Genomic DNA, 12,906 nt, shown 5'->3' with positions numbered 1-12,906 from the left:
AGGAGATGGACTCAGTGGTCCTTATGGGCCCCTTCCAACTCAGAATATTCTCTGATTGCTAACATAAAGATTTATTCTTTTGAAAAAAAATCCTAAATAAAAATGTGTATACATTTTGTAGAAAATTAAGGTATATAGTATGTCTCTCAATATTATTCTGCCTTGAGAGCTATCATTAACCTGTTGAGACAGAATAAGAACATATCTCTTTGTGAAGAATAAAAGGCTTGCTTTGTCTTTACAGTGGTTGGAATGAGCCATCGAGTGTCTATTACTCATTTGCCTTCATTTACTTTTTACTAAGGTCGCCTTCAGTGTGGTTAATAAACAGCAAGATCATCAGTCACTTCAAAGTGCTTTCACATTCCATAGTTTGTTTTTTCTGCAGTGAGCAAATGGAAGGATGATCTGGTAGAAATCAGTTACATTATGACTCATCTTTTATGTGACCTCCTTGAGAGGCCTTTGGGTAGCACATGGGCTTTCCATACAACTCTACGTAATAGTTGGCTAACAAAATATCCTTTCCCACACCATTCCCCCAGCAATGCTGAAAAGTCATTAAAGGCTTTGTGTAAAGAAGGCTTCAAACCCAGAGAAGTAAAATTTCCTCTGATCAGTGTTTTCTTTTTCATTTGTGTTAGGGGCAGGTTATTTAGCATCTAGACTGGTGTCTTCATGAGGAATAGCTGAACTGACTTCAGATATGGTCTTGATATCATGAAGACTTTTCTTTCTACTATCAACCAAAAAAAGTCTGGACTGCAAAATTAAGCCCAGACATCTAAAAGGTGTGGAATTTCTCCCTTCTTGCTGTTATATATCATATCTGCTTTCACTGACCCCAAAACTATATAACCGTTGTTTTTCCCTGGTGCCAATTTGCTATCTCTTAAGGCTTTCACATTTAGGGTTACTAGCAAAAGAAGCAAGCCCAGGAAAAGCAGTAAAAAGTCTTGATCCTGGTAGGCAGAATTGCCAACATGTTCCCTGAAAAATGCAATTTCTTTTTAAAGATAGCACTCCTTGATTTGCTATGGTCAATGGACGTAGATTTGTCGTCTTCTTGAAAAGTATCAAAAGTACACCCAGCGTCTCTCACAAGGAGGACAAAATATTTTTCCTCCCAGATTCACAAGATGTTGGATCTCCTTGAGAGTACCGACAACACTTCCTTGTCGTTCTGACAAGATGCTATGTCCAACACTGCTTGTCTATCCCCTTCTGTTCCCACCTCCTCCCTGAAGCACTATGGTGGTCTTGCTGCATGTTTCACAGATGTTTTTCCCGCTCAACTCCTCAGTTGTTTTTCAAATGGCTTCTTACAGCAAATGATTCCATGTGTGTATGCTCCTTCCTTTCTGCTGACACCTTTTCTTTCTATAAAAACAATCTGCTGCTGCCTTTCAGATCTAGAGAGACGCCATCCCATACCACAGATGCCGTGTTTTTTAAACTCTGGCATTGGTACACATGGTCAGCAGGCAATACCTCCCTCCTGTCTGTTCCTCATGACTAACAATGTTGATGTTTTGTTCTTTCAATCTTATTTCCCTCTGTTACCCTTATACACTGCATTTTTTTTTTCTTTTCCTGTTACTCTTTCTTTGTACTAGTGGCCCATATGGGATCTCTTCATCTCTCACTACAGCTTGGAGGAAGAAAACCTCACACACTGTTTTAGCCCCAGTAACTACAGGCAACATGTATGCCAACTTTTTCTTGTGCTCAGGAACTGAAAAAAATCAGCTTTACATTTTCTTTATACGCATACACACAAGCAAAATTAAATTCACTTTCTACAGCTGCTCACAGTACTGGTTACTGACTGAGTCTAAAGAGACATGCAGAGATCAGAGCTACCATTGAGTTGACTGCCTTTTCAGTTTGCATGTGATAAAAGTTGAGTTGAGATTGTCTAGTCATTTCCATTCTGAAAGGTGTTCTCATTTGCCTGCAACAATCCTTGCAATCAAAATTTTTCATATCAAGTCATGACTCACCAAAAGGGGACCCTGATCCAGCTTGCTTCAGCCATTTCTTGATATAATGACAAATGAAAACCCCCCACAAAACATCTTTCTTCCTCCTTGCAACTGCATTATTTGGGACTAAATTTATTTGAAATCACTCTAGTACAGCTGAAGAAATCAGCGCAGTATTTTGCTGAATAAACCCAAGGTTTTGCCAAAAAAATTATTGAACTAGCACATACTACAGAATACATCACTGCCCATCTTTGTGCATGTATGTACATTACACACACACACACATATATATATATCTCATATTTTATGAATATGGCAGCATTCACCTGGATAGTTCCTTTTCTATTTTAACTACCTTTTATCTTTTCTATGCAACAATACTTTCATGTTTCCTCCCAAAAAGTAGTATAGCATACAGAGAGAACATTCCTAGGATTAGTATAGGAAGATACCATGCTCTTTCATTCTACAAAAGAAAGCAGGTTATCCACTTAGTTTATCTTTATTTTCCTAAAAATACTAGGTATGTTCTGAGAGAAAATTGACATGATCTTTTCTTTGTCACTTGAAGTGGATTTGGTTTGGAAGTAGATCAGTGTTGGCCCATGACAATCATATCTATAAATGTAGAACAATTTTTGTTCTTTTCAGATACGTGCATCTCCACAGAGATGCATGTACACTGTCAACAACATCAACAAATTTGCATTTCTCCCCCCTCTTAGTCTCTCTCCAGGAACATTTGGTTGACCATATTTTTACAACAGAAATCTTCTTTGACATTATTAAAGTTATTTTTTAATGTAAACAATGGAAACAATATTATATGATTTTCCTAAGTCACAGAATGCAACAAGTCAGTGATAGGTACAGACTGTATTCAAATTGGTATTCTGCACTTCCAGCTCTGTGGACCAAACCATGTGAACTACTAACAGTAGCATAGGGTGTCTTCACTTTATGCTGCTGTATTATTTAGGATTCATTTCTATCTTCTCAGCTGCAAAAATGTGTGGTTGCTGAGCAGATAAAAGCTACAGCTGATAGCACTTTAGAAATGCCATAGGAGATGCAGGAGTCATTCTGTCTTAGTCTAAATTTGGGAAAATCTAAATAGTGCAGAATGTTTAGATTTTATATGGGCAGACCATATAAAGAAAAGTGTATTTCTGCTTTTAATGGAACTGCTGGCCATGCCTGGAACTGCACCAGAGGGGAAAGTGCCACAGCTGAAAGGCTGTGGCTGGTTTGTGATTCTGGTTGTTGTTAATGCCAGAGCTGTTGTTGTTTGTTTGCTTTGTTATACACACTAGTAAAGAACTGTTATTCCTATTCTCATATCTTTGCCTGAGAACCCCTTAATTTCAAAATTATATTTCAGAGGGAGGGTATTTTCATTTTCCATTCCAAGTGAGGCTCCTGCCTTCCTTAGCAGACACCAGTCTTTCAAACCAAGACAGCACCATTACTGATATGTGCATTATGACACATGTATCATTTCACATTAGGCTTCGACCTTTGCCTAGAATCCCTTCAAAGTATTGAAAGCAGCAGCATGAAAATTTGGGATTTGAAGGATGAACATTTCTATTCTAAAACTGCTTAGACCAAAAGTGTGTGATTTTCCCACTTAGTTTTAGTATGTGTGCATAAAAAGATATAGCATTACACGTTTGTCCCCGCCTTAGCCACCATTATCTCCATGATTCTTATGGCTTTTAGGAGCCTCTTCAAGAAACCACTTATGAATATCCTGGTAGAAATGTCATACAACAAGCAGCCTCATTTAGCAAGAGACCAGTAGTAAAACATTGTTCAGATTTAGGCTACTTGTAAAACCTTGACAGACTTCTGCAGGCCCAGGATTTCCATTGAGGTGATGAGCACAATGAGCCAGGTGGGAGATACAAGGGGGATGCATGTGCTTTCAGAGGAGGGGAACAACAATGAAAATAGACACAGTTTAAGCAAAGTAAAAAAAAAAAAAATAGCAATGAGAAGAAGCAGGGAGTGAGTAGAATGAACAGAACTGACTTGTATTACAAGTCAGAGTATTACTTGCCTAGCCAGAGATATTTGCATCAATATATAAGATATGCAAATGAATCTATGAGTCATAGGCAAACATTTGCAGCCATGGAGGATGTTAAAATTTGTGTTTTATTCGATGGGATGAGAGAACAATGTGCAGAGAATAAAAACAATTGAGTTTCAAAAATGCTTTGGCAGCATTCAAACACTGGCAGTTGTCATCATCATAAGAAGATAAAGAAAAAACAGTTCTTTTTAATTTAGTTGGTTCTTTTACAGTGAGATCTGTTGTTATACAAATGCATATTTTTCTACTAGCATCTTTCAAATCAAAAGCGATGTTTCACAACATATGTAGATTTGTATTTTTATGGGTAATATAGTTTCCCTAATAACCTTTCCAAGTGAAAGATTCTGCCTGATTCAGAGAAAGAGACTATTTTTTGTAAATTTGATTAGACACCTAAACTCATCAGTCCGTCTCTGAGCCATGTACCTGATTATGCAAAGGTATCTGCAATACATTATGCGAAAGCTGTTTAGCTGGGATTGTATGGTGGCTGTAACCAAAGTGGGTTTAGAGATAATGAGCTTGCATCCCCGAATACTTAGGATCGCAGTCTACTCTCTAAACTGATGATGCAGCAGCTGCATAATGCAACAATGTAATTTATTCATGTAATATGTACAATATTGCTGTAATAAAAAGCCCATTGGCGGTTCCTCTAATTCTCTGTATGAGCACCCTGTTATTAGTAGCCGTGTAAGTCAGTATTTCAGCATTTTCAAATTCTGGCTATTTATAAGTTTCAAACCACAATATTTTAAAAAGAGAGAAAAATCCCAAACGGCTCTTGTGAATCTGCTCCCACTGAACTGAAACCTGCAGCTTTTTTGATCAATGCAATCAGTAAACATAGCAGGAAAAACCCCTCTAAGCATGCCAAAATGACCCTAGTTACTGAACTTTTTTTTTCCCCCACAGATGCATGTCATGATGTGTATGAAAAGAAGTTAAGATGGAACAAGGAGGAAAAACAAGTATTTGGGAGAGAAAACTGTAAGTCCCCTGATCTTGCCACCTTTTTCACTCAGCAGTGAGTGTTGTTTATCATATGAGTGTTTATATTGAATGTAGATTTCTCTGAAGTAAATTTTAATGGGAATGTATTAAGTTTCAACAAGAGCCTACATGTAAAGATAGTGAAGAAGAGCATTGCAACAGACTGCTTGGAAATTAATCTGCCAGTTTAACCCAGTAACCTGCATGCATACTAAAACACTGATGTGAATTGAAAATAAAATAACCACGCTTGACAGATATAATAGTTTAAGTGATTTCAAATTAACCACATCCCACTGACCGCAAGTGAAAAATGTGTTCATTCTCCCGCAATGAAACATGCTCTAGGGACTCATTATACAGAGTGGAGTAAGTAAAACCAGAGTGGAGTAATTGATGCTGAGGAGGAAGGAAGAGTGACAGATATTTAATGATTCTCAAACTTATACATAAAGATATCACAAGCACTTAATACATTATTTTTCTCTTTCCAATCTAGAAATATTATAGAGTTAAATCTATATTGTGCTGTAATTGCAGCACTTGATATAGCTGTTAGGAATAATGAATCATGACAAAGATGCATCAGGCAGCATATGAAAAGAGCGAATAACAAACAACATTGTGCCAATGTGTGTCCATGAATTATGGCTGCTCTGTTTCAGGAGAACAGGTGAGATGAAGTCAGGGCATATCTATTGTCCTAATTCTGTCTAAAATTGCTTTTTAAATGGCAAAAATTCCTTAAGCAGTTCGGGCATCATGAAATCCAAATGGACATTATTTACTCTATTCTTTTCACATACACTGAGGTCTTTATTTGAAGAAAATGTGCAGAATAGAAGATTTACAGGAACACATCCCTATCCCTGCCTGCTTCACAGGGAAGAGGAACAGTCACATGTTCTATATCATCTTTATGCTCTGTGGCAATTTTGGTTTAACTCTCGAATCTTCTGAATCTCTGAGTAACATATTAAATGCAACACAATGCTCACAAACTCCAGGTTATGAACAGCTGAGAAGTAGCTACAGTCAGCTGGCAGTTAGTGTTCATCAACACTTCTGCTGTGGCTGCTGGCACAGGGTGTAACATCCTCTGCTACAAAGCCAACAGAAGCAAACACATAAAAATCTCCATCCAGAAGTCCCTCACAACCTGAATTATTTTTTGATTTTAAGGATAGCAGAAAGTCATTTGCACTACATATAATGAGGAAGAGGAATCACAGCACAGGTTTTAAAAAATTCTTGTCCTATCTTACTTTGTTACCTACAGGGTCATAGACAAACTGTAAAACTTCATTAATGTGCCATTGCCACTCACTAAATCCACCCTTTTCACTTATTTCGGCCACCTTGGCTATGTGCTGTACAAGGCAATCTCTTCAGTAAATACTGTGTTTACAAAGATGGTGATTATATGGTATCTTATATCTGATCACAGAAAGAATACAAGTGGTGTAGGAGCCATTAAGAAAGGTTTCAGCAATATGCACAGAAATTGCCCTAACTGATCCCTAGAAGAGGAACAAGAAAGTATTTGTACTGTGGGTTTGTGGTGTGCCTGACTGTGACACTCATGTGCTGTCTGTTGAGGCATTCTGGCTTTAGAAAGGTAAATTTTGGTGATTGGAGCTGGATGAGAATGTGGGGATCTGTCTGTGTAACTGCACTGTCAGGACTGTATAAAGGCACTCACTCATAAGGGCTGGGCTTCTGGCTTTTCCTACAACCATCAGCTGCTGCTGATACCTCCAAAGTTATGGGCAGATTGCCAGCTGAGATCCACTTTTGACAAGAGAACTCTCCTCTTCCTTTCCTGGCCCCAAACTGAGCAACCCTTGAGGGTTTAAAGAACTATCTAAGGACAGTAGACAAAAAAATGTTCAGCAAGGACATAGATCCCAGCTGACTAAGGCCTTGATTTTTCCATTGTCTGAATATCATACAATGCTTGCTTATTGTTATTTTCTTATCCAATGATAGCATCACCATAATGGTATCCCCACTCTCCATCAAGTTTAGCATTTATTCCAAGACTGATTCAGTGGGAATAGAGCCAGTCATTTTAGGCATTGTCTATTTTGGGATATAAGCAAGTGGAATGCATTTTATAATGGAGAGTTTATACCTTCTCTAACTTATGAGTTGCCTAGATGGATTAAACTATCACTATAAAAGAATCAAATCTCCCACTTAGTTTCCCTCCCGTGTTCCTAATCAGCAAAATTAAGACAGGAATGTTCTGTTTGGAAGAATCCCATGTTGTGGTGTGTTCCTGCAACTTGGAGATCTTTCACAGGAGTGCTGATGAAACCTGGGCATGTGTGTGCTGCTGTGAGCAGACAGAGTGCTACTGTGCGGGAGACTGACCCTTCACCGAGGACTTACAGCTCTCTTGGCTACCAAAATAAAAACCCAAACCAAAACAAGAATAAAAAGAAAGAAAAGTGTGGATGTGGGGATAGTTCCAGTCTCCAGAATGGATGAAACTTATAGTGGATAATGGTTTCTTTACCATTTCCTGGCTGGGGTGTTCTGCAAGTTTCTCACCTTAAATCTATTTTATGATTTATCAAGAGGAAAAACAAATATATTTTAGTCATATGCCCAATGGTGATGGATTTATACTGATATATGGATATTAATTTTGTCCCAAAGTCACGAAGACGAGATGGTTTTCTTTATCTTTAGAAGTCACAATTATTTTATTTTTTTATTAGAGAAAATTTCATTCATAAACCAGCAAAATAATTAAACAGTACGCAAATAATCCAAAGTATCATTTAATGCAGGTTGAAAAATGTGGTGCGGGTTGGTAGAAAGATTACACTGAAGGTAAACACAGCCATGACTGCTCAGCAAGGGAGGGTTTTCATAAAGATAATTTCAAAATAGTTAAACAGAAGCAAAATGGGAGGAAACAGAGTTCTAGTGATTGTCTCTGCTTAAAACCTCAGTATCAGGGGTCAGGTTTTGGTCTCTCTGTCTCAAGCCTTGCTTAGCAATCTTTTGCAGAGGAAATCAGAAATGATGAAATGAAGCCACAATTAATGGATTGTGGAACCATTACCAGTATCCCTGTCTGTGAAATGCAGCCCTCTCATGCATATTTTCAGCCCTTTCATAAAGTCTGTTCATTCAGCAATTATTATCCAGCCACATGCCTAGCTGGGGAAGGGAGTTCAGAACACAGATGCTGCACCTGCCAGCGGGGCTGTCGGCAAAATCCTTCATTATGCACCAAGGAGATTCCCATCTTCTCTACATTTGACCCATTGTGAGCAACACTACAGAAGACCCAATGCATTTGGACATGAATTTGGACGTGAATGCAACACTGCAAACAAATCAGTCGATTATAACAGCATATTATAGAAGCACCATCTGTGCCTGTGTTTGCAGGTAGAACAAATTCAATTTTCAAATTTAAAAAAGCCCCACCACACCATAAACCACAATAAAAAACCCCTCCTTAGTTAGGATTAGGGCTCTGCTCCTGTTCCCTCTCATTATTTGCCCATTCCACCAGAGTTGCACACCTTTAGGCCAAACATGAGTTGTGATAGGCTGTCATGTGGTTCGGATATTATAGATGAAATCCTTCCAGAAGCAGCATCTGGCTCGATTTGTAAGCTCTGCAGTCATTTGTAGTGATGGGGTTACATGTGCCCTAGGCTTTGTCAGATGGTTTGGCTGCTTTTCTCCAGGTTTTTTTTTTTTTAATTGTTATTAGTTGTTGATGGTGAGGAATCCATACTCTGCAATATATGCTCAACTCACCGGCAATTTGCACGTTTGAGTAAAAAGATGCCTCATTTATAGTTAAAGCATTTTGAAACCTGACCATTAGCATGTTTGAGATGTGTTAGTATCAGGTGAAAAAAAGATTTATTTTTCTCCAGTGGTTTACTTCTGAGAAAGCTGTTGCCTGGTTGCCTAAAAGTTAGTGGTAGGAATGACTTTCTTGGCTATCTTATTGGTCCGTACCTGTAATACAGGGAAATTTCTAGAGGACTGTAGAGATCATCAACATACCCCCAAGTGGTTTTTTCTGTCACATTAATTTTGTCACTGCATTCAGTTCTGAAAATAAATAAGGCAAATTCCCAAATAGGATTTAATGTGTTAGACCAAATGCCTAATTAGTGAAAGCGTGTTCCCTTTTTACTTTGGAATCTTAGTGTTATAAAGGGCTTTGCCTACCTTGTTGAAAGGCTTCATTTAGATAATTGTTATACCTCAGTGTGGTATCAGGTAGCATACCACAATGTGTTAGTTGTCCAAATAGCTTCCAGCTGCTTTTCTAAATATAAAAATTAAAATGCAGGGTACAGTATGAAGTTTGTGAAGACTGATAAAAACAATGGTTCCTAGGAATTTGTTTAAAATATTATTTTCAAGGTTTAGAGGCAACCAGAGGACAAGGATTCAAGGACTGTGGGACTAAAGTAGCTGTGTGGAAAAGAGGACAGCAAGATTTAAATATTTACTGGTACCCAGAGATATAATCCCATACTGCACAATTTTGCTTATATACCATTTTTCAAATTCCTGATCTGTCCTTAACTGCATCTTTTCCCCTCATTTGTGCTAATTTTGGTCTCTGAAAAGATGTCATTCACATATGAATTAAATAAATATTGAACAAACAAGGATGTTGATAATTACATACTTCTACTTTCTTCTGTCATCGTGTCAGGTGACAAGAAGACTATAATGAAAATTGGTTGATGTACAGTGCAAAGTAAAGAGCATCAACATAAAGTGAAACTTTGATCAATAAACCCTCTACATCTACATGATGTTTGTTCATAGAAGCTATTTATTTTTGAACACTAGTGGAAGAAATAAAAAAAATTTGAACTTGATTGCTGAACAAAAAAAAAGGGTTAAAGTTACTCTCTTTACTGCTTAGCATTCAACCTTATCCATTGAAAAGATGTGCTGAATTTTTGTAATGAGTGTGTTACTTATATACAGTTTTCAGGCAAAGACTCCAAGAAACATTGGAGGCTGCTTTAAACAACTTACAAACTGGTTTTGGCATGGGGAATAAGTGCATTAAATTTTGCTTCTCATTCTGCAGTGTTTGTAATACCTCCTGCAAGTGCTCTCAGAGGGCACTTAAGAAGGAAGAAAGGACTGAGCTAAAGTTTTTCATGGAGATTTTTATTTTCTCATGATCAATCATCCAACTGAGGCAATGCATGGTACAGAGTTGCGGGAAACATGGTTTGGGACCTTAAATAGACTGAAATAAGTTTCCATATTGAGTTTGGTAAATTATTACAAATACACTCAATTTTTAAAATCATTTTTGTAAGTAATTTATAATCAGGAATCAGAATTTAGAATCAGACTGAATCTTTTGAAAAACATTATCTGTTGAAACCAGCACATTCAACTGCAATCTTAATTCATGCCATTCAACAGCTGCAACTTATTTTTCCAGAGTTTTTCTAGCATATGGATTTAAACCCTATGGGTAAGCTTTCACAATCAGTCAAGGTCAAATTCATCTTCGAAGCAAAACAATTTTTTCAGTGAAATGTTAGAATTTTCTAGATCTTAAATGTGATTAATTATGAAATTTGAATTTTCTCATAATTTTCTCATCATCAGCACTGATCTAAAAGTAGAAAGTTTTTTTGAAGTCTCCAGCTCTGAATATGTTGGCCTTATGTTTTCTTTTGAACTATTTCATTTAATGCACACAATGTCATTGTAGCTTGCTGTCTTTTATTCTCTACCTGGCTGACAAATTCTCAGGTTAGCTGACCTTAAAATCAAACTTTTGTTGTACCATGACACTGATTTCTCTCATTTTGTCTGGCTTGGCATTCTCACATAATTTCTGTACTTTAGGAAAAGAGACAGAACAAGATTTAAATTTTGCTTTGATCAGTTGTATGAATTTCTACAGTGATGGCTTTGGAACACTTTTAGTTACTCTGTTTTGATTTCAGTACTTTGATAAATAATGTCATAACTCTTTCTTCTCTTACTTAATCTGATTTTGTTCATCAAAAATTATCTCAAATGATAAGTTTTCTTGAACAGATAAACCCAGCCCTTCCAATCTAGGAATACAAAACTTTTTGCCTTTTAAGGTTTGATTTTTCTAAAATTAAAATGCTCTCAAGTTGTGGTCTGGAGTTGCCTAGATATTTACTGCCCATGTGCATCCATGTAGCTTGTTCACATAACCAAAATAGTTATTTTTGCCTTCACAAATAGAACTCATAAAAATATCTGTTTGTGAAGTCAAGCCTTTTTATAAGTGAGCTAATGAGTTATTCTCATCAAGCAATAATTTACTGCAGTTAGGCAGATTGGAAGGGAGATAGCGCTGGAGTGGGTAAGGAAATAATAGCAGCAGGTTCTGTTATGTACTTTCAACTTTCCAGAGGTCTGCCAAGATGGATGGACAGGAAAATGGGGGAGAAAGAAAGAGAGAACTGAAGGCAGAGAAAAGCTAACGAGAGCCAGTATTAAAGAAATAGCAGTACCCTGGTGTCAGTGAGGGAACTCTGGAGCTCACTGAGGACAGTCACCTGTGAAACTCTCAGCAGGGACACACCCAGGGACATGGGTTATTGGGCTGTTATCACTGAGCATGAATGTCCCACAGGACAACTCTGTTCTTGCTCATATCCTTGTACCCCCTGGGCTCATTTCAGCTAACTGGTGGTATATGATTAACAACAGAGAAACAGGATGGAAAGAGCCCAATATTTTAAACAGAAATTTTGCCCTTCATTTTGCCATAAGTTAGCGGTTCATAAATGGATGTCTTAGAATTTTCTGCAGCTTGTTCCATGTGGGAAAGAATAATGGCTGAACAGAATTTTCTTTTTTATATGAAGAAAATGATCAGGAAAGTTGAACATAATGATTTCATGCCGTGACTATAATGCAAACACATACTTAACCATCATTGTCTCCTCTTCATATAATAACTGAAAACATCTGTATTGTGCACTGAAACATTATATGCTGCATTACAATTAGAAATGTGCTGAAGTGTTGGATTGGGTGTTTATTTATGGGCCATGAAAAGTAAGATTTTCTGCGCCTCTCATGTACAGCTAAATAGCCATAGGTAGAGTACTGAAAATTTTGGAACCCAGCAGTCACTGTGGGAATGACTTCATTATTCACCAAAGGAGGTTTTTCCAGCAGAGCTGAGTTGCTGACAAACAATAATAAACATTACTGAAAGTTGGAAACAGGAACTCAGGCATATTGATTCTGACTGTAAAAAATGCTCACAGGATATGGAGGGCAAGGCTCTCTCAAAATGACAAGGTACTACAGTGGAGGGATCCCATTAGAGCTGTGCACACACATTTTCTCTGTTGACACAGAAGTGTTCTGACAGGCTCAGCAAACAAGCAGCTTCTCCTAGCTGCTTTACCTGTTGCCTCAAGTAGTCTAGAAACAGAAATGTATTTTTAATGGGCACACAAATATTTCAACAATGCAATACGCTCTGGTGGGGACATAGCAAATGTCTCCTTGGTGTAGCTTCTGAGAGCATAAAAGGTATCACTGTGTCTTTTGCTGAAGCACTTGACAGTTCATGACCATAGCACAAAATATTATTTGAGATTAATTATATAATATTTGCTTTGTCTGCCTGATATTTTACTGGTATTTGAAACAGTGTGATTGCCTGATACAACCCCAAATATGCTTTAAAGAGCTCACTCCACAGTTAATTAATTTTGTAAATACCTACTAAGTTTCTTCCAACCTGACCAGACACAAAATGCTCAGTAAGGTTTTCTCTGGAGCTTTGTTTTTTCTCTCTCCTCT

The 12,906-nt window shown here is 37.5% G+C and overlaps 1 long non-coding RNA gene across 1 annotated transcript in view; it reads left to right on the top strand.

Moving 5' to 3' along the window:
• The window catches only part of LOC129046775 (uncharacterized), a 37,486-nt gene that overhangs the window by 16,582 nt on the left and 7,998 nt on the right, over window positions 1–12,906 (top strand). Inside the window, exon 2 of the long non-coding RNA XR_008508545.1 lies at window positions 5,005–5,079. This is a non-coding gene — a long non-coding RNA (uncharacterized LOC129046775). The remainder of the gene's footprint in view (window positions 1–5,004; window positions 5,080–12,906) is intronic.

This window comes from Molothrus ater, chromosome 10 (genome assembly GCF_012460135.2).
Source record: "Molothrus ater isolate BHLD 08-10-18 breed brown headed cowbird chromosome 10, BPBGC_Mater_1.1, whole genome shotgun sequence".
Taxonomy (NCBI): domain Eukaryota; kingdom Metazoa; phylum Chordata; class Aves; order Passeriformes; family Icteridae; genus Molothrus; species Molothrus ater.
Note: the sequence above shows the minus strand (reverse complement) of the source record. Positions and strands in the feature narration are given on the sequence as shown.